Raw genomic sequence first — 24,033 nt, 5'->3', positions numbered from 1 at the left:
GGTGCTGGGAAAACTGGAAATCCATTTGCATCAAAATGAATCTGAATCCCTATCTCTCGCCTTGCACAAAAGTTAACTCAAAATGGATCATGGAGCTTGATATTAAATCAGAGACACGGCATCTGATAGAAGAAAAAGTTGGTTGTGATCTACATACTGTGGGAGCAGGCTCCAAATTCCTCAATAGGACACCCATAGCGCAAGAGTTAACAACTAGAATCAACAAATGGGACTTACTCAAACTAAAAAGTTTTTTCTCAGCAAAAGAAACAATAAGAGAGATAAACAGGGAGCCTACATCCTGGGAACAAATCTTTACTCCACACACTTCAGATAGAGCCCTAATAACCAGAATATATAAAGAACTCAAAAAATTAGACAATAAGACAACAAGTAACCCAATCAATAAATGGGCAAAGGACCTGAACAGACACTTCTCAGAAGAGGACATACAATCAATCAATAAGTACATGAAAAAATGCTCACCATCGCTAGCAGTCAGAGAAATGCAAATCAAAACTACCCTAAGATACCATCTCACTCCAGTAAGATTGGCAGCCATTAGGAAGTCAAACAACAATAAGTGCTGGAGAGGATGTGGGGAAAAGGGCACTCTTGTTCATTGCTGGTGGGACTGCAAATTGGTGCAGCCAATTTGGAAAGCAGTATGGAGATTTCTTGGAAAGCTGGGAATGGAACCACCATTTGACCCAGCTATTCCCCCTCTCGGTCTATTCCCTAAAGACCTAATAAGAGCATGCTACAGGGACACTGCTACATCGATGTTCATAGCAGCACAATTCACGATAGCAAGATTGTGGAATCAGCCTAGATGCCCTTCAATAGATGAATGGATTAAAAAAATGTGGCATTTATACACAATGGAGTATTACTCTGCATTTAAAAATGACAAAATCATAGAATTTGGAGGGAAATGGATGGCATTAGAGCAGATTATGCTAAGTGAAGCTAGTCAATCTTTAAAAAACAAATACCAAATGACTCCTCTGATATAAGGGGAGGAAACAAGGACAGGGTAGGGACGAAGAGCTTGAGAAGAAGATTTTCATTAACAGGGTTGAGAGGTGGGAGGGAAAGGAAACGAGAAGGGGAATTGCATGGAAATGGAAGGCGATCCTCAGGGTTATACAAAATGACATATAAGAGGAAAGGAGGGGTAAGACAAGATAATTCAAATGGAAGAAGTGATTTACAGTAGAAGGGGTAGAGAGAGAAAAGGGGAGGGGAGGGGAGGGGAGGGGGGATAGTAGAGAATAATACAGACAGCAGAATACATCAGACACTAGAAAGGCAATATGTCAATCAATGGAAGGGTAACTGATGTGATACAGCAATCTGTATACGGGATAAAATTGGGAGTTCATAACTCATTTGAATCAAACTGTGAAATATGATGTATGAGGAACTATGTAATGTTTTGAACGACCAACAATAAAAAAAAAATCCTGTTCTTCCCTTTTTCCCTCTCAGACTACAGGTGCAGTCACAAGAAGCCCCCAATAATTCATGTTAACAAATTACACCCTACATTATATCTATCTATATATAGAGATAATTACATTAGCATGAGAAATTTCATTCTGAATGATATTTTAAAGTATTTTTTATTTACTGTCATATTAGAAAGTGTATAGATCTTCTCATAAACAAAACAAAAATGTATACTGCCTTCAGCACCATATTAATATTTAAAAATCTTACCATTAACTGGTAGATTTTTTGCCAGCTCTGTATATTCTTTATCTGTGAGAGTTATTCCCATTGTTTCCAGAACATTTTTCACATCACTGACATCAACTTCTTCTCCTTCAACATACAAAAATGAACACACATTAGTATAGAGAAATATGTCATACATTCAAAAACATGTTGATATTAATACAACTTTAGATTCAATAATTATATGATCATATATCACACAAATATGCCAACTGTTAATAATTCTCATTAATTGTGGTAGAAATAAAATTTTTCTATAACAATAAAGAATGATTCAGTTTATATAATGTAAATTGGGATATTGTAGGTATACATTTACTTTATTAGGATACTATTTCCCTCTATTCTCTTCATGATAACAGATTGCTATAAAACTTGTTGTACTAGTTTAAATTTTGTTTTTCGAGATCAGGAATAGTGACTATCTATTGGCAAATATAATATCCCAGACACAAAAGAATTTGCTATCAGAATTTTGTACTGAGATAGCATTAAAATGAAGATATTTTAAACTACAATTGTAGGCAGATATTCATTAATATAGAGGAAAGGGGACAGAAGAAAAATGCAATGAAAAAATAATAGTACTGTATAAAATATAATTTAGTATAAAAATTAAGACATTATATTTATGGTAACTAACCTGTAATAGTTTCCACTACATCCAGCAATGCGCTGAGATCAACCTTCCCATTAGCTGTAAGAAAAATCATAATTAGAATAAGCAAAATAATAAGAAGGTAAAAAAGCCAAATTAAGAATTAAGAGTCCAGGGGTTGGGGTTACGGCTCAGTGCCAGAGTGCTTGCCTTGCACATGTGGGGCATTGGGTTTGATCCTCAGCACCACATAAAATGAATAAATAGAATAAAGGTATAGTATCCATCTACAAGTAAAAAAAGTTAAAAAAAGAATTAAGAGTCCATCCACAATTCAAATCTGAATCAATAAAAAAAATCATATACAATGATTACAAAAGTTCATTTGATGGTAGGGAGAACATTGGCTAAGAAAATTAATTTTTCCTAAGACTTATGCTTGTAAGAATGGAAGAATAGACTAGTGATGGTGGACTGGTCACTGACAACCCTTACTTCTAGTGCAAATCCAAAGTCCTTTCTAAGATCTACATTGAAACAGAGAACCCATTTTTCATTAATCTTGAATACTTTTTCTTAAGGTATTTCAACTGCTAACTTGGAATGGCTGATGATAAGTGTTTTCAATCTTTCATTACCAACAAATTCATAAAGTTTGGATAAATATTTTCACCTTCTATATTTGAGGGAAAGGAATCAATAGTTAGAACTAGAGAGTTATGGAAACGTAGTACTGTTTCAGTATCAGGAAGAATTGATAAAACCAGATAGCAGTGGTTATGAGTAAAGGCAGTGAAAGGGAGGTAAGTCTGAGGTTCCAAGAGGTGTGGAATATTTGATCCAGAGTCTGTCCTGGGAAGTAATAGGGCAGGAGCCTGCCTGAGACAAGACTCTAAGCTGCACCTATGCTCTATTTCCCCATTAGACTTCAATTAGGAAACAAAAATTCAAATAAACTCAAGAAGAATTTCAAGATGGCAAATGTAGAGTATTAAGCCCCAAGCTTTTTTTTTTGATCTGGCAAAATAATATTTTTTATTAGTTGCTCAAGACAATACAATGATCTTGACATATCATACATTTGATTCAAATAGGGTCTGAATTCTCATTTTTCCACGTGTACACATTGCAGGATCACATTGGTTATACATCCATGTGTATACATACAGCAATCCTAGTGTCAGTTGTATTCTGCTGCCCTCCCTATCCCCCCCTACCCTACCCTACCCTCCCATCACTATTCTCTACCCATTCTACTGTGACACTTATCTCTCTCTTTTTTTCTTCCCTTCCCCCTCACACCATCGTATATGTATTTTGTGAACCCATGAGGGTCTCCTTCTGTCTTCCGTGCAATTCCCCTTCTCCTTCCCTTTCCCTCCCTCCTTTTTAACTTGTTTTGTGGTAATCTTCTTCTCATGCTCTTCCTTCCTACTCTGTTTTGAGTCACCTCCCTTATATCAGAGAAGACATTCGACATTTGTTTTTTAGGGATTGGCTAACTTCGCTTAGCATAATTTGCTCTAGTGCCATCCATTTCCCTGCAAATGCCATGATTTTGTTATTTTTTAATGCTGAGTAATATTCCATTGTGTATAAATGCCACATTTTTAATCCATTCATCTGTTGAAGGGCATCTGGGTTGGTTCCATAGTCTAACTATTGTGAATTGTGCTGCTATGAACATTGATGTAGCTGTGTCCCTGTAGTATGCTCTTTTTAGGTCTTTTGGGTATAGTCCGAGAAGGGGAATAGCTGGGTCAAATGGTGGTTCCATTCTCAGCTTTCCAAGGAATCTCCACACTGCCCTCCAAATTGGCTGCACCAGTTTGCAGTCCCACCAGCAATGTACAAGTGTACCTTTTTCCTCACATCCTCACCAGCACTTGTCCCTTCTAGAATTAAGTGAGGTATATAAGAGTCAGTGATATTACAAATCACCCCCCTTCCTAATTGATTCATTCATTTAACAGACAATATTTATTTAACATCTACTCTGAGCACTGTATATGCAAGAAAGACAAATTTCTTCTTTCTATGCAGATTATGTTTTACTGTCTGCTAGTAAATTCAAGGAAGAATACTAGATACAAAGGTTGTTTATATGAATACTAGATACAAAGGCTTCATGCAACCTGTTTCTGAAATATATGGAATTTTGTATTTGTGTGTTTTTCTATTTTTTATTATATAAATTGTAATGTTACTATTTTATATTATGCAATTTTGCTATTATGTAGTAATAAGAAATATAATGTTTCAAAATTTTAATGTTATAATATCAACATTTGATGTGGCATGAATTTTTGGTAAAATTTTTTTAAAAATCATTCTTTCTATCCCACATACAGAGCAATGAACTATATGGTAAAACATTTGAATTATAATCCTGGCCCTGAGTATAAGAAATCCCGTACCCTTAAGCAAGTTAATAAACATCTCTGAATCTAAAAAAAAAAAAAAAAAAAAAAAAAAAGCCCCGAGCACAGCACTCTTTTGTGCGTATGTTTCTGTCCAACTGCACTGGTTTCACATCATAGAGCTTCCCCCTAAATCCTATGGTTATACCTAAAAACTAGACAGAGGGAAGTTTTATCTAGTGCAAACAAATCCATTAATATAAACATTCAAGAGGAAGGTTGTTTATATGAACTGAAACCCCTATTCCTGAGAACTTCATAAAATTTCTAGATGGGCATTTTTAATATAATAAGATAATGACTCACACTATTATAGTAAATAATAATCTAAGAAGTGATTAGGACTTGAAGAACATGAGACTGAAGTAGGGAGATAACACAGAAGTTGAAAGGTTAACCCTGAGTTGAGGCTGAGTCTTTTTACAAGAGTATAAATTTTTAAGTTATATGCATGACTATGCTTGTGGCTAGGTGTAGATTGAGTTGAGAGAAGATATATAATAAGATGATGTGGGGGATGGGGTTGTGGCTCATTGGCAGAGTGCTTGCCTAGCATGTGCTAGGCCCTGGGTTCAATCCTTAGCACCACATAAAAATAAATAAAATAAAGATATTGTGTCCAACTACAATTAAAAAATAAATATTAAAAAAAGATGATGTGGCAAAAGTTTTTAGACAAACAGCATTTATTCACTTGTAAAAGAAACTTTTATAGACTTCTAAAAGAAAGGTACTATAATATACATAGAGAAGAAATACAGAGGATGCTAAAAGTAGCATAATCTCTACCTTCAAGTATATCAGAGTCTCATGGAGAGAAAAGACACCTCAATTGATAGTTGTTATCAAAGAAATGAAAGGAGAAATTTTCCACTTATCGAGTAAGGTGAGATTTCTGTTAATATCCTGGAATGCCACTCATATCCAACAGGGAAGACAGATATTTTAGTGACAGTGAGGCAAAGTGAGAGACAGGAAATAATAACAAAGGATGGACATCAAAACCTAATATAAGAGAAACTTCAAAATTCTAGTCTTAGGCTAGAAACCTTGGACTTTTGCGGGGGTAGGGTGGTCAAAGGCAAGCCATTAAAGTGATTCAAGCAGAGAAATGTAATATTTATATTTTAAGTATAATATTCTGAGAGCTCAAAATAATCAATTTTAAAGGAAATAATCTATAATTAGAGATTATTTCATTTAATAATTAACAGGACATAAGCAGAGAGGGTGCATGAGTGCAAGGTGACATAAAACATTCTAGCTCTGGGCTGGGGATGTGGCTCAAGCGGTAGCGCGCTCGCCTGGCATGCGTGCGGCCCGGGTTCGATCCTCAGCACCACATACAAACAAAGATGTTGTGTCCACCGATAACTAAAAAATAAAAATATTAAAAAATTCTCTCTCTCTCTCTCCCTCTCTCACTCTCTCTTTAAAAAAAAACATTCTAGCTCATGTGAAAACAATAATTCGGCCTACTAAGAGAAAAATCAATGTTTGGCAGAAAATTATTAAACATGGTGAAAATAAGAAAACATCAAAAAGAGCTTTTGATACATTGATCTTCTATTCAGGGCAAACCTTAAACTGCTGATATTGAAGTCTTCAGCATAGACATAATTATGAAAAAAAGTTCCCTGGGTAAACGTGTGCAAATAAAATGAATAATGGTCATTGAAGTTTATAGAGATTGATTGAGCAATGACTGTTAGTAAGGACATTGTTTATTTAAATATTCTCATTGTGCTCCATATGCATTTTCTAATTTGATAGTAGTCTTGAATACTTTCTGCATTTCTAGGCAATGCAAAGAACGCAGGAGGGAAGAAGTTAATGACTATAGATTTCCAAAACAGAGATATGCCCTATTCTTATTTTTTCATATATGAAAATTAAGAGATAGGTTCTATGGCAAAAAAGCAACTAATGATCCATCAAAATGCCTGCTTTCTTCATAATGTAGAATTGTAAATGGAATTGGATGCCCAACCAGATACTACACTTCTAACACCCTTTGCATTAGATATAGCCATGTGAATAAATCTAAGCAAAGGGATAGTTGTATAAATTATGTATATCACATATCCCTCCATCATGTATCTTTTCTATCCCATCAGTCAGATACAAGTAATGAAAAGACCCTAGAAAGCGACTCCAACTTGTAAGGAATCTGAATTCCTATATCACTAAATGGAGAAGAGCCACTGCTCACCATCCAAAAATATTCTCACCCTTAAACTTTTAAGAGAGAATTGGTCAACTGTGTTTCAGCATGATGTGTTTTGAATTTAATTGTTTTAAAATAAAAACTTAGCTTACTCTTATTAAAGTAAAATAAGCAGGAGGCCATTAGCCTAAGGTCGTTTCCATGCCTAGAACCCTTAAACAAGTAACTGAAACTCAACTTACAAGTATTCATTTTAACTAATCGAATTTAGAAAGAAAAACCACCAAGCTAAATCAAACTTAAGCCAATTACAATTTTCATCAGTTATGTAAATAAGAATCACACCCAAGTAAGGCAAATGCTTAGCTGTAGCAAATCAGGTAAAGTTTCTTCGCTTCTGCATTCAGTGTTTAAAAGCCTACTGCTCACCTACTGAAGCTCTTCTGGTTCTGAGTGCTGCCCAGTTTGTGAATCCTTTAATGTTTAATGTTAACACTATTAAATTTGTTTTGTCTACAAATTTTTTAACACCCTAAATCATACATATTATGTTCTTATTGTTTCTCCCTTATTTTTGCAAAATGATTTTTTTGTACACAAAATATTACTAGTTAATATAGTTTTCCTTATGTAAACACAATGTCATTTCCTTTCTAAGATCCAGTGCCATCTACAATGCTCACCAGTAAGTGGAAGATTTTCTGTCAGACTTTCATGTTCATTTTCTGTGAGTTCAATCCCCAAGTTTCCAAGAACAGTGTCTATGTCACTGACTTTCACTGTTCCTCCTTAGAAAGAAGCCAAAAAGAATGATGAAGAAAACAGTTAATAATTTCAAAGTATAGATGGATTCAAGCATAAATTTTATTTTACCTGTACTTTAATAAAATAAAAATGTAAATATAATATTTATTTGAATAGTGAAGAGGCATAGAATGTTAGCTCAGCAAATTATCACAATTATGTCAAGAACAACTTAGATAAAAATATTCTGAATTTGAAGAATTTTTTTGAGGGGTTGTGATTATAGGGTGAAAATTATGAAGTATTAAGTAATAATTATCTATCAAAACAGGGGCCAGGATCCTATCAATGACAGAATTGTCCCAATGGGGCACAAGGGAAAATATTGGGCAGGTCTTTAAAACAAAGTCATAGCGACAGGTGAGAATGATAGTTCAAGATTCTGACCTACATCTAAAACCTAGATTTAATATTATAATAAACTTCTATATGAGGGAGTACTGGGCAATCCATTCATCGCAAAAGTTTGCAAAGAATGTTGATGACAACCATTGTTCTAAAGGGTCTAGAATGTCCTAAGTCTGACTGTCACCTGCAAGAGACTTCTTCTCTCGTGATGTGTTGAGCAATAGAAATTATAACCATTACTTTATTTCTCTATTCCTCTTATGTTAAGAACTGATAGGAGGAGAAGGAGGTGCAAAAGTGTGTTGGCCACAATAACAACTTTCTTCTATTTCTTGTTTATTAACTGATCTTTAGAAACATCCATATTATAGAAAATAACTGAAAGACTCAGATTCATGAAATAAAATTATATTAAAGATCACCTCAACTTGCTGTTAGACAAATTCCTAGAAAAATGGACTAATTTTTCTCTACATTATATTCTGTGTTAATTAGACTTCAAATGATTCTTGAGGGTGCTATTCAGAAACAAACCAAGAGACTTCTTACAATGATAGCATGGATGATTATATCAAAACACTATGTAATGCATGCAATGAAAGGACAAATCTAAATACAATAATGAAGACAAATAAAACCTGATGTTACAGAGGCATGTGTTGATTTTTAGCAGACATTTCTGCCAATCATGCTTCTTACATACCTTTGATAGACTTCACACCCTCCAACAATCTATTCAGATACACCTTTCCAGCAGCTGTAACAAAAGGAATAAAGGATATCAGAAGTTTTGAAAAGCAAGAAGTCACACAGTTATGGGGCAGATAGTTAATCCCAGTAAGAGGTTTTATGCTTTCCCTAAGAAATCGGTCCTAACTTCCCATGAAATAAAAATCACTTAAAAAAAAGAAAATTCTCCTAGTGACAAAAATGCATATACGCTGAGAAAACTGCTAGTGAGACTGCAATATACAGAAATAATTCTAATACCCTCTGTCATTTTTCCTTCTCCCTTTTCTTTATTTTTATAATCTTTCAATTTTCTTTCTTTTCCTGCATCTCATGTAGGCTTCAATAACTTGCATGGGTAACATTGTTACATTTGTAACAATTATGATATTAAATTTTATGGTTGAAGACTACGGGGACTTACAGATTAAATCTACATGACAGAGAATTTCCCTTTTCCTTGTAATTTCCAACACTCCCCAGAAGAACTAAGAATTACTAATTTCTTCAACTCATTGAAGAAACAACTTAATGGAATTGCTTAAAATATTCATCAAAACCAAACTCCCTGAAAATGCTACACTGGCATTTTTGTGGCTCACCATCAACTGGTAGTGTTAATTTTAGCTTCACAAGTTCTTTCTCAGTGAGTTGGATCCCCATATCTCCCAGAACTTTTTGTAGATCATTGACATCAACCTTTTTTTCCTTTAAAAAAAAAGGAAGAAAAGAAAAGAAACATTAGTGCATTAGCATCTGAGAAAAAACCTAATGAATCCAAATAATGAAAAAGTCATCATTGTGTTGAGCCATCTTCAACTTGTAAACAATGAGACCCATACAACTATATAGAATTATGGGGTAACCACAAGCAGAACACTGTTCTTTAATTTCATAAGAGGAATAATCTCTTAGTGATACATTTGTGCACATTTAATGCAGCCGAAGAGTAATTTTGCTGCTGGAGGTAGCCCAGCAAATTAGAATGGAAATAATAAAAATTTATTTAGTCTATCAGGAAAAATCAGTAGGAGAGGGAGATCCTTAATTACATGATTATTCTCCCTAAAATGGCTCTAATATTTGGATCCCTATCACAGTTTCAGTTCACAATTTGCTACACCTACCAAGAGGTGGATTATTTAAATACTAGTGAAGTAAATCATATTATTGACTTATTAAAAATGTTTCCCTCGGATTGCTTACCAAAGTACCAAATTGAAATTCTATTGCTAAATGTACATAAGGTAAAATCTAACACGAGATTTTAAAAGGATATACTTGATGAAAAAGTCACATGAGACAAAATATGTAATGGGCCAAATTGAAAAAGTGTTTGAAACACTAACAGTCATGTAGTAACTTGACACTCACCAGCATAAACTTTTATTGCATGTACTAATTTGTTTAATTCAACCCTCTGATCACCTAGGAGAGAAATGTATAAGTCAAATATAGGCAAGTCACTGACACTCATTCAAAGTATAAAAAGAAAAGAAATAAAGTGATATATACTTTATAACTTTATCCTATCCTTATCTCTCTTGTGAGCTAGAAACTCTAGATTATGATTACTGAACTTTGATTCATTGTGGTACAGGAAATTGAATTGAATGAGAAAATTAAGTCACCAATTATTGTTTCTTTTTTAAAAATATCTTTATTATATTTACTTATTTTTAGTGGTGCTGAGGATTGAACCCAGTGCCTCATGTGGGTGAGGCAAGCACTGTGCCACTGAGCCACAACCCCAGCCCCGAATTACCAAATTTTCTATGAGTTATACTGGATGGTTCCTATGCCTTGGAAAACTCTATTGTAAATCAGGCACAAGGATTAGAATTGTTAAGTTGTGTGTTCTAATTAATATTTTCTTTGGATCTTAAGAATGATCTCTGTATGTACAGACTTGATATTTAGGAATTGCTGATTTTCCTTACATTTCTTATTCCTTTGTCTTACATTAATAAGTTAATAATCTTAATAATCACTCAAATAATTTACATATTTTATAAACAAAAATCTTGACATTTATTTGCTAAATCATTTAAAACATACATTGAAATGAAAGTATGTTATATAGAGAATTAACTCAGAAATTGAAGGTATTTTAGATTTTCAGTTACATTTTTCTTTATTGGAAGACATATAACAAAATGATATTCTCTCTGTTGTTCATTTGTAAAACTGATATTCTTCACTTTTTGTCACTGTAAATGACAAATATTTTAACATAAGTTTCATGCAAGTTAGAAACTCTGATAATTAAGAACCTCATTGAAAATGCTCTCAATATATGTATATTACTGAAATTCAAATAGGTACTAGAAAGTGTCCAGAAGAAAGTATCATTTGTCCTCAGTATTATTAAATCTAGGCTGAGGGGAAATTTCATTCCTTGTTTTCTCCTCTCTATAAAAAATCAAGTAGGTCATTATTAATTGTTTTGGTAGATTTACTAAACTGTTGTGGATATAATTCACATACAATAAAGTATTTTTAGTATATGCACAGAACTGTGAAATTATGATCACAAACTAATATGATGACACATTTTTACTATCTCAGACCTCAGCACCTCCATTAAGAAAATCTAATCAATCTGTCTCTATAAATTTACCAATTCTGGACATTTCCTATAAGTTAAATCATACTATTGTAGTCTTTTTGTGAATGGTTTCCTTCATTTAACAACAACAACAACAAAAATTTCAATGATCCACTGTACTTCAGCACTAAATTAGTTTTAAGTGTATATAGATTTGGCCACTAGATCATGAAGGGTGATGCCTGAGAATATGGTCTTTGGATCATAGAGTCTGAGCAAGGAAGTGGGATATTATGCAGCAGTATTATAGAGAAGCATTCCACACTTTAGAGCTGGAGTGTTCTGTAGCCCTTGATTCTGAGAAAGTGAGAATACACAATCATATATCTATGGAATGTGTCTCTCATGTTAATACCATCTCCCAGTTTTGAACTGCACTTCTCTATTTTCCTAGTTTTTAGCTTGAACGCCCCTACAGACTGTTGTCAGGCTACTTTTCACCCAACTGCTTGTTCTTTTTTCCCCATTTTTTTGTACTGATAATGCTGCTATCTACTTATTCTACGTTCTTTGGATCCAAAATTAAAGAAGTTGCTAGTATACGTTAATAAAATGATAAGAGACAATATCATCATATTTCATTTCTGAGTTCATTCCTAAGTTTGTATAAATGTCTTCTTAGTGGCAAATATATTTTTTCAGGGGACATGATATGGATGCTCACGTTCTCAGGTGATCTTGAGCAATTTAAAGGTTTACATGCTCACCATCAACAGGCAGGTGTTCTACCAACTCTTTGATTTCCATTTCTGAGAGTTGGATTCCCATGTTTTGCAAAACAGTGTCCAGTTCACTGATGTCAACAGCCCCTTCTTGGGGAAAAAGAGAGGAACATAAGCAAAATGAAATCACCATAAATGTGAAAAAAAAGCTATGCATTACTGTTCGTTATGGACATCATTTTCTCTGTGAAGACAATGAGGTATGACCAGTGATACAAATACTGTCAGTTTGAAGGTAAAATTCAAATTTCTACCTTAGAGCATTTTTGGAGTGTGGGGGGAGTCTATTTATACAACTAGCTTTCCATGGTTGTGGTATAACATTTATAAAAACAAAGGGGAGAAAAGCCACATAATGTTGACATTTAAAAGATATGAATTGTTTCTGAACAGAAGTTCACATTTCCTTTCCTCAGAGTAAATTTGCCAAAGAATTTTTAATTATCCCTCTCTTACTTTTGTTAAATTACAAGATATTACGATGATACATGATTTTTGTGGTGCTATTGCTAACATCTGTGTATCCTACCAGCTTCTGGGAGAAACAGTATCAAAAGAGCAAAATCATCTTGTGAAATTTTCCTTATCCCCCTCCTCTTACTTTCTCCTCACTGTCTTAAATGTACTGTTTGTAGCTCCAATGCACTTTTCATGTTATATACGTACTCTTGAAGTGGTTTTGCGTAACTTTAGAGCTTACACACATCACATCATGAGTCCTCTTTTGCCACGTGAAGTATTTGTTCAATTTGTAAAATATTTCTATATTTGTCCATGTTGAAACTTGGAGCTCTTCTTCATCCACTTTAGCTGATATAATTCTATAATATTAAGCCATCATATGCTGCAACCCGGCTGGGCACAGAATCACAAGCCACTCAAGCAGGAACAAAACTATTTTTAAAAAGGCCGCCAATACCCCGTGCACGCCTGGCTAGCAAGCTGGTCCACACATGTGTGTGCGTCTACCAGAACGCCCCCCCCCCATCTCCCCCGGAATTCCTGCCTACTATCCTTCCCCAACCAATGGGAACTCTCCGGGAGTCCCATAACATGAGTCCAATAGCAGGCCGAGGTGAACAGCAGGAGTCCAATTTCCATATGAATGTAAATCTTAACATAATCATATCATCTCAATGGCTAGCTGGCAGTCACCTTAACCAAAGGTGCCATGCATCGTAATACTTTGCTGTGGCTCCTAGCAATCATATGCTGATCTATTTTTCTGCAGATAAATGTTAAGATCTGTTCCAAGTTTTGGTCACTATACACAATGTTGCAATGTACATTCTCCTATATGTCTCCTTGTAGACAAGGGTGAGAGTCTGGGAGATACTGCATATCTTCAATTTGAGATTTTACTCACTTTCTTCAGAATGAATAAATTCCTATTCCTACTAACAGTTCTTAGAGTCCCTATTATTCCTCATCACTGTCAGCACTTGGTATTGACTTTTACCAGATTTGTGAATCTGACACATGTAAATAAATGGTATTTTACTACAAACTTAGATTTACATGATCAAGACAAAGTCCCTTTGTAGAGACTGGCCTCTGAGGGATATCCTCTTCTCTTAAATATCTATTGTTGTATTCTCTCCCATTCAATACCAGTTGGTTGGCTTGTTCTTAAATCACTGGAAGGACTGTTTCATGTATTCTATAAATTATTTCATGGTTATTTTTCATAAGAAACATCTATTTAGACTTTGGAAAGCTTTTGTGTGGAGGGCAGGGTATTGGGGATCAAATTCAGCCTCATGCATGCTAGCCAAGTGCTCTACTTGTTGTACTTTTGGAAATTTTTCTTTAGCATGTATGTTGTCATACAAAAGGTTTTTCTTTCTTATGGAACCCAATTTATGAGTCTTGTTCTGTTTCCTTATTTTTATCAGTAATTTTTTGATTTGTCAACATTTTATTGCTGAATTTGTGTCTGTATTTATAAGTAAATAAAGGTTGACATATCTCTTTTTTGTGCTATCTTCATATTTTGAAGATATGGAAGAAAGGTTAAGTAATAATAAAAAGCATTGTTTACATTTGGATTTCAAGGTACAAAGCTGCCAAGTATCATATGTTAAAAAATTCTAGTAGGCTAAACAGAGAGCAGCAGAATCTTTCTCTTAATCACATAATTCATGATAACCAGTGATGGCTCAAAGTACTGTATATAAATGATTGAACAAATATTCATTGAGGATAAATTATTTTTCCAAATATTGGGGACACATCAAGGAATAGAAATAAAGTCCTTATCATGAGGGTTTATATTCAGGGAAAGATAATAAAAATCCACATAAGCAAATACATGAAAAAAGTAAGTCAGGCTAAGGAAAAAGAAGTGTGATTTTACTCTAATAAGAGGCCAGAATTTTAAGTAGCATACTCACTACTGAGTAAGTGATATCTGAAGAGACCTGTGAGTTACACAAAGGAGGAATCTATATGTATATGTGGAGGAAAGGTTATGGAAGAGTGGACAATTCATACCTGTGATCTGAAATACAAATGTGTTCAGGATGTTCTAGAAAGCACAAGAAAGCCAATGTGGTTAGAATGATGGAGAAAAGCAATAAGAAATCCATTTGATAGAATAAATGAATGGATTACTGGGTGGTAACTATTGGCAGATGTGGCATGGCTGGAGGAAGTAGATCACTAGAGGTATGACCTTAAGGATTATATCTTGTCCCTAGCTCTTGGTTCTATTTGCACACCCCTCCCCCAACCCTTTGCTTCTTGGCTGCCATGAGCTTGGCAGCTTCTCTCTGCTTGTCCTTCTGCCATGATGTTCTGCCTCACATCAAGCCCAGAGCAATGGAGTTGGATGACCAAGGATTGAGACTTTTTAAACTGTGAGTCAAATAAAATTTTCCTTCTCTAAGTTGTTCTTGTCAGGTATCTTTGTCACTGTGATGAAAAGCTGATTAACACAGGTATTTATTTTGTTATAGAAGCTTAAATGGACTCAACACATGTACAACATCAATCCCAGCTTGAAGATGATCAAGCAAAAGTTATCCATTCCCAACCCCTTTTCTCTTGGCACTTACTAGTCCCCCATATGCTGCTAATGCATTACTGCAAGCACATATGACTATCTGGTTGTTCTTTTCTTCCTGGATGTAGGCATGTATTCAGCACGTCGACAGCAGGCTAGAAGTATCTAATTTCCTCAAGAGAAGCACCCAACTAAGAGTGGAAAATGTTTTTTATTTTCCTTTAAGTCCTTAAACATAAAAACAGCTGCTTGAAAGTATCTACTAATGCCATTTCAGTTAGGCATAGTGATTGATTGATCTATTGATTCATCTTCTTTATGTGACTATAACACATGCTTTTCTATTCTTATATTTGAAATGCCCACCATTAATTGGAAGAAAATTTTTAATATATATCTAGTAATATTTTATTGCATGTTGGATAATTTCACAAGACTGAATTCTCTTCCACTGAAGCATTTGATTATTTTTATACTAATAGGCAGTTCCCATTCTGGATGATCTTAAACTAGTATAGGCCTTGACTTTGACTTGTATTGGTTGAGCTAAAGTAGTACTGTTCAAAAGACCTTTTTGTGATGATAGAAATGCTCTATTTCTGCACTGTCCTTAGCCACTAGCTAGATATGCTTTTTAAGAGTGCTCATCAAAAAAATTATATAAATAAATGAATGAAAGGTGAGAAAAGTATCAACTTAAGTTTAACATATCAAGAGGAAAATTATTCTTATCTCAACTAAATAAGTGCTATAAAAAGCATTAGCTCAAATTAAATTCTACTGAGGGTGCAAGGCTACTCAGTCACTTACCATCAACTGGTAGATTTGGGGTTAGATCATTAAGTTCTTCAGGTGTGAGTTTGAACACCATGTTTCCAAGTATTCTGTCAATACCATGAGCCTCAATTTGTAACCCTACAAAAGACAGGAGAAAATTTAAATAAAAGCCAAAATATAATAAATGTCAATATCTATGTATTACATTATGAAGTTTATCAATAAAGAAAGCCCAATAAAGAGATATTAAATATTTAAAAAGGATATATTCATTACGGAATGAATTAAAATGAACCTATTCACTTACATTCAATATTGAAAATAAACTTATAAGAAACCATATGTTGAAAGAGAGTTGATAAACCACTCAAATCATTTATAGCAGTAAGATGGCAAATCTAATAATTTTTAACACAAATATACAAAAAGTAAGGTTCATTTGATCACTGAATTTAAAAAGTTATACTAGCCTCTTTCAGCTTTTGATATCTAGGCCTATTTTTATTGTTTCCACTACTCATATTGAAATAATCCCAAGACAATTAGAACATCTTTGAAAAATAAAACATTGAAGAATATTTAATCAGTAAGGACATGTATATATAATAAAATTAATTATGGGAATATATACATGTGATTGACAGGAAACAAATTTAACGACAAAGAAGAAACAAAAGCAAAAACAAGCACTTCAATTTAAATCTCAATTTAAATTTCATCTTTCATTTCATTTCAGCAACCTACTCATATATTTTCCCATTAGCTGTAAGAAAATATGTATTTTAGGTCATGGATAAAAACCTATGCCAAAGTAATACAAAAATCTTTAAGTTTTTAAATGTAGACCAGAAAATAATTTGTTCTTAAAATTTTATCTTCTAAAAATAAAAAATAAATATAATAAAATATTGAAATTGTTAGTAAAGCAAATCTGTTAATTACCTGAGACAATTGTTAATATACCACATAGGCTAAAACAAAAATACTTTCATATCTTGTATTTTTTTCAACTCAAACCTTTATTACAACCCTTTATTATACCTTTACATCTCTCTTCCTTCTTTTATTTATTTTCAATAGGGCTCAATTAAATATATCTCAATAGTATAAAAGGTAAACATCAACATTCCTTACCCCTGCTGGAAAAAATTATGATTCACTGTCTTGTGTTTATGAAAGTGACAACTTACATATTTCTAAATATTAAAAATGGTTATATCTAAGATTATGGATACTTATTATTATCTCTACATTATAAATGATAATGGTCTACAATAAACATAGACTACTGGATAATACAAATTTTTAAGAACATAATCATAACTCCCTCGACTCTACTTATACTTGTAATGTGGAACACTCCTTTGATACTAACTCCCTTGTAGGTAATATAAACTCTCTTCTCAAAGCTATTCTAATATTTGAAATGCCCACCAGTAATTGGAAGCAGTTTATTTAGCTCCAGTTGTTCTCTAGACATGGGTTCTATTCTCATATTTTGCAAGGCATTCTCCAGGTCACTTAAGTGCACTTCTCTTCCTTCAAAATAAAAGTAGAAAAAGATGAAATGTTTTAAAAACTATTATAATCCCAAATTATAAGAGATAAATGTGGACAAAGTGATACTTTTTTCTGTTAAAACCTTAATCTTTACTTTTTAGTATTTTCTCATCTGTACATATTTTTAGACATTTTTTAATTTGTTCTTTTCAGATATACATGACAGTAGCATGCATTCTGACACATAATACATACATGGAGTATAACTCATTATAATTAGGATCTCATTCTTGTAGTTGTTCACGATGCATAGTTTCTCTGCTCAATATATAAAGGACTTAAAATCATCATACTACACTGACACAGACATCAATATTTATATCAGCTCAATTCACAATAGCTAAGCTATGAAACCAACCTAGGTGCCCCTCAACAGATACATGGATGCTGAAACAGAAAACAATCTTTAAATAAATAGAATATATATGACCGAAAGTCAAGCATTGGAAAGGCTAACAAATTGATAAATACCTCCACCAAGACTGACAAAGGAAAAAAAAGAGAGAAAACACACATTACTAATAACTCTAATAACAAAAGAGACATCAATATAGATCCTATAGATATAAAGATAATAAGAAGATATTATGAACATTATATAAGTACTTTGAATATTCAGAATAAAGGATATCCTGGAGAAATACGTTTAGCAATAATGAAAGATGATATCAGAAATCTTGAGCCTTATATTAAGACAACTGAACAGCTCATTTAAAATTTTCCCATATAGAAATTATCAATCTTAGAGAATTTCACCTCTGAATGATACAAATAAACACAAAAACTTCCTGAGGAGAAAAAAGGAAATACTTTCTATTAATTATATGAGGCCAGAATATATTAAAACCGAAGAACATTAACATATAGGAAAAGTGCATTTCAAACCAATTTGCAAAAATACTAAACAAAATATCAGACCTCATTCAGCTACACACACAACACACACATTCTCACTCTTTCTGTCACACACATACACACACAAACACACACACACATAAAATCAATTGCATTTCTATATACTCTCAATAATCAGAATATTAAATGAGAAAAAACATGTATGTGTGTGTTTGTGTGTGTGTGTGTGTGTGTGTGTATATATATATATATATATATATATATATATATATTTACAATTACATAAAAGTATGAAATGCCTAGGAATAATTTAACAAAAGAGAAAAATTAAGTCGACCTAAATCAATGTAGCAATGCACCATTTTCGGTGGTTTGCCAACAGCCTAAATTTAGCACATGATAGCTGATTGCTTCATTCAGGAATTTTTGAGCTTTTTTCTTCTCTCAGATTATTTGTAGCTTAGAACCAGCAATGGTGAGAGAATCTAGAAGTGAAAACTGGAAAATGCTACAGATTGGATGGTGATATTTTTCAGAGTCATTGTACCAGCACACATATGATTTTCACAAATTATAAAACTCAATATTATAAGCTGTTAATTCCCTGTAAATGGATCTAAAAAATCCAGTGAAAACTCTGATAAAATTTCTGGGAAAAATTTAAATCTGATTATAAACTGTAAATGGAAATATAAAAAAAAGTCAAGAATAGCCAGGACAATCTTAAATAAGCATAACAAATTTGGAGGACTTTACCCTTCATATACAAGGACATATAAAAGGCATTACAACCATAGTATACATGCAAAGACAGATAATTAGACCAAAGAAACAGATTAAAAAGTCCAGATATACCACTACATTTATGGTCTTTGATTTATGAAAAAGATGGCCTTATTCTGTAGTGGAGAAATATCATCTTGCTATTAAATGGTGCTGAATATCCACTTAGAAAAAATGGATTTGTGACTCTTGCCCCACATGATATATAAAAATCAAATGAGTGAATTATACATCTAAATGTAAAAATAAAATAATAAAGCTTTCAGAAGATAAAATAGGAAAATATTTTTAATTACTTTGATGTATGCTAGGATTTCTTAAACAGGATCCCAAACACTTTAACTTTATAAGAAAAGGTTGATTCATAAATACATGAATAATAATAAATAATAGGAACATAAACAATAAGAACTTCTGTTCCTTAAAGGTATAATTCAAGTGAAAAGTAAATACGTTTAGTGAGATATTTGCAATTTATAACCTACAATGTAATTTTATCTAGCATACATTTAAAAAAAACTATAAGGAAAAGACAGCATATAAAAACTTGAAAAAGTAAAATACTGACATTCAAACAGAAAAATAGGTAACGGACATAAACAGAACTTTATAAAAATGATTACCCAAACAACCAATAAATATAAAAAAGCTGATCAACATCATTAATCTTTAGGGAAATACAGATGAAAATTATAAGCATAGTGGGAAACTATTACATGCCCATTAAAATGACTAATGGTGGTTTTGTCAAGAATCAGTTGGCTGTAGATATGTGGTTTATTTCTGGGATCTCTATTTTGTTTCATTGGTCTGTGTGTTTTTAGGCCAGTATGATTCTGTTTGGTTATTATTAGCTCTGTAGTATATATTGAAACCAGGTATTATGATGTATCCATTTTTTTTCTTTTTTTCAAGATTGTTTCAGCTATTTGAAATCTTTTGTCCTTCTGTATGAAGAGTGTCATTGATATTTTAATGGGGATTGCATGGATTCTACACATTGATTTGGGTAGTGTGGAAATTTTAAAAATATTATTTCTTCCAATCCATGGACATAGGAGATTTTTTCTTTTTTATGTGTCATTTTAAAATTCTTGCCACCAGTGTTTGTAATTTTAAATACAGACAACTTTGGCTTTCTTAGTTAAATTTATTCCTAGGTATTTTAATTTTTATAGCTATTCTGAGTGGGATTGCTTTGAGATTTCTTTTTCAACAGGCTCATTATTGGTGTATAAAAAAATGCTACTGATTTCTGAATGTTAATTTTGTATCTTGCAACTTTGCTGAATTTGTTTATCAGTTCTAATAGTCTTTTGGTAGAGTGTAGGGTTTTTTTTTTAATACTTTTTGGTTGTCACTGGATCTTTTATTTTATTTTATTTGTTTATTTATATGCAATGCTGAGGATCGAACCACATATCTGCAGCCAACTAATTCTTGACAAAACCACCAAAAACATGTGTTGGAAAAATGCTTCTTTGATAAATGATGCATGTTGAATTATCTATCTATATGAAGAAGACTGAAATGACTCTAATCTCTCACCATACGCCAAAATCAAATCTAGAAAGTAATAGAAAAAAAACATGAGGGAAACATTTCAAGGCATTGTAATTGGTGATGATTTTTTGGATAAGACACCAAAAGCAAAGGCAACAAAAGCAAACTAGACAAATGGGATTGAACCAAACTGAGAAGCTTCTGTACAGCAATTGGAATGATCAACAGAGTTAAGAAACAACCTATAAAATTGAGAAAATATTTGTAAACTAATTATTCCAAAAGGGATTAATATTCAGAATATAAGGAACTCAAAATGTACCCAAAATCACCAAATAATATGATTTTAAAATTGGCCAAATATCTAAACAGAAATTTCTCAAAAGAAGAAATATTCAACATCATTAATCACCAGGGTAATGCAAAACAAGAATGGAGTCTTAAGTAGAGTAAGATATATTCCATGCTTGTATAATTTTATCAAAAAGGATTCTACTGTCATGTATGAATAAGAATAACCAATTTAATAAACCACAATGAGATAAAATCTCACCCCAGCAAGAATGGTTATTATCAAAAAGACCAATTATAATTATTATTATTATATTTTAAAACTATTGTTATTAATAACAAATGCCAGTAAGGATAGAGAGAAAGGAGAATTCTTATACATTTTGGTGGGAGTGTAAATTTGTACAGCCATTATAAAAAACAGTATGAAAATTTCCTTGAAATCTAGTCAAACTACCACGTGATCCAGCAATCTCACTACTCAGTGGGATTTAATCTCCCAATGACTAAATCATTACCTCAAAGAGATAACATCCACTGCTGTTAACTACAGCACTATTTTACAATAGCCAAGATATGGGATCAACCTAGGTACCTCTATGAATAAATGGAAAAAGAAATGTGCTATACATATGCAATAGAACATTTTTCAACCATAAAGAAGGATTAGATCTTGTCATTTGCAGCAAAATGGATGGAAATAGAGGACATTGTTTAATGAAACAAGCCAGACACAGGAGGGTAAATATTTCATGTTCTCTCTCACATGAAGGAGCTAAAAAGGGAGGTGGTTTGAGTGAAGAATAATGATTACTGGAGGTTAGGAAGCAGTGGGGAGGAGAAGAAAGAGAGGGATGTTTGATAAGGGTATCAAAACATGAAAGGAATAATTTCTAGTGTTCCATAGCACTGTGGGTGACTACAGTTCACAATAACCTATTTTGTATTTTTATGAAGAACTAGAAGAGAGGAACTCAAAGGCTCCAACATAAGTGATAAGGAGATAGAAATGTCAAATACTGATTTGATCAGTAGATTCTGTATACATGTGTTAAAATATTGCACTGTACTCTTAAATATTTGCAATTATTTACATGTTAATCAAAAGAATGAAAAGCTTTTTAAAATTTTACAAAAACCCTGCAGATAATTAAGTCCCTTATATAAAATGATGTAGTATTTGCATATACCTACACACATCCTTCCATATCCCTTAGTTTATCTCTACATTATTTATAATACATAATACAACATAAATGCTATGAAAATAGTTGTTATGCTGTATTATTTAAAGAATAATGGCAATTGTTGAGTACAGACAATTTTTTCCAAATGTTTTTTATTGAATATGGTTCAATCCATGGATCTAAAACCCAGGAATAAGGAGAGCCAACTATAATTACCTCCCAATGTAAAGGGGAAGTGATTATGCCATGATATAGGGGTCTCATAGATTACTGATAATCTTCTATTTCATGATCTAGGTGTAGTTAAATGGTGTTATGGATAGGATTTGAAATTGTTAGACCAGGACGAAAGAAAAGACCACTGACTCCAATTAAAATCAAATTAAAGCAAGCTTATGATTTCGACCAGCCAGGCTGCCTCTCCCAACAAAAACCGTGGGAACAAGACAGCACTGCAGCTTTCCTGCAACCCAGCTTTATAGCCCAGAAAGTTACACAAAGGGAGGGTTACAGATAACAAAATTCTGAGGAGCATAACACAAAGGCTAGTTTACATTTTTGCTGGCCCCCAACATCAGAATTTATGAAGGTCATTAGAGCCTCAGAGAGGGTCGTTATCTAGCCACGGAAGGCCAAGATTTATGAGGTATCACTAAAGTTTCAGAGAGGGTTGCTATCTGGTCAGAGAGAGCCAGGCATGGGTGAGTTCAAGGCACCAGCAGGCATTCCAAGCAGGTTCAGAATTTGCAGTAATTTATAGTAAAACCGAAATTAGCTTTTCATGTCTTTGTGGCGAGATGGCTCCCAATTTTAAGAGAAAATCAGGTTGGGTCTATCAGAATGTCCCCCAAAATCTCATGTGTTAAATGGCTGTCCCCAATGCAACAATGTTCAGAAGTGGGGCTTTGGAGAAAGAAGTGGATCATGAAGGATCTGACCTTATCAGTAGATTATTTCATTGATGTGTGAAGGAACGACTGGGAGACTGGACCTAACCAGAGGAAGCAGGTCACTAGGCGCCTGTTCTAAAATGGGTTATCTTCTATCTGGCCCTGTCCACAATTCCTTCCTCTCTCTTCCTCCCTCCCTCTCTCCTTCTTCCCTTTGTCCCCCCACCTCCTTTCTCCTTCTGTTTTTATTTCTCTTTCTCCTTTCCCTTCTTCTGTCTTTCTGCTTCTTGGCTGCCATGAATCACACCCTTTTGCTATGATATTCTGCCTCACCTCAAGCCCAAAGCAATGGAGCTAGCCAACCATAGACTGAAACCCCTAAAGCCATGTACCAAAATAAATTTTTCCTCCTTTCAGTGGTTCACGTCAGATATTTTGGTCATACCAACAACAAGCTTACTGTTCACTTTGTGGTAATTCTTAAACTAGACAAATGATTACAATAGAATTATATCAAACATGTTGATAAATATTTGTCACAGAAAAATATAGCTTAGTATAAAGAATTAGGATCTTAAATTTATAGTATTTTCTTACTAACCTGTAATAACTTGTACTGTATCCATCAATGATTTGAGATCAGTCTTCCCTTTAGCTATAAGATAACACAAATTAAGAGAAAAATATTTTAAAATTATGATTCAGAACCTAGCCAAAGTTTGTTATTATACTTTTAATTTAGGTTCACTTTTAATTGTATAATTCTTAGTTTCAAGAATTAATTCTACATTAGTAAACTGGCCCTTGATAACTGAACTGTAACATCTGGCTCAGGGAAAAATATTTTCTTACTGGATTATGATATTTCCTTAAAAACACGATAGAAAATACCAACAATGCAGGTCAATTCTATGAAGATCCTCAATTCTGGTAATGTCATAAGTGTTATGACTGAGGTGTCTAGTAAAAAAATTAAAACAATTAGTTTTTTTTCTAGTCTATTCCTAAACAGAAATTGATTCTCCATGACACTCAGAATTGCTGCAG

Source organism: Urocitellus parryii, chromosome 7 (genome assembly GCF_045843805.1).
Source record: "Urocitellus parryii isolate mUroPar1 chromosome 7, mUroPar1.hap1, whole genome shotgun sequence".
Taxonomy (NCBI): domain Eukaryota; kingdom Metazoa; phylum Chordata; class Mammalia; order Rodentia; family Sciuridae; genus Urocitellus; species Urocitellus parryii.
The sequence above is the reverse complement of the archived record's forward strand: the minus strand, read 5'-3'. Positions refer to the sequence as shown.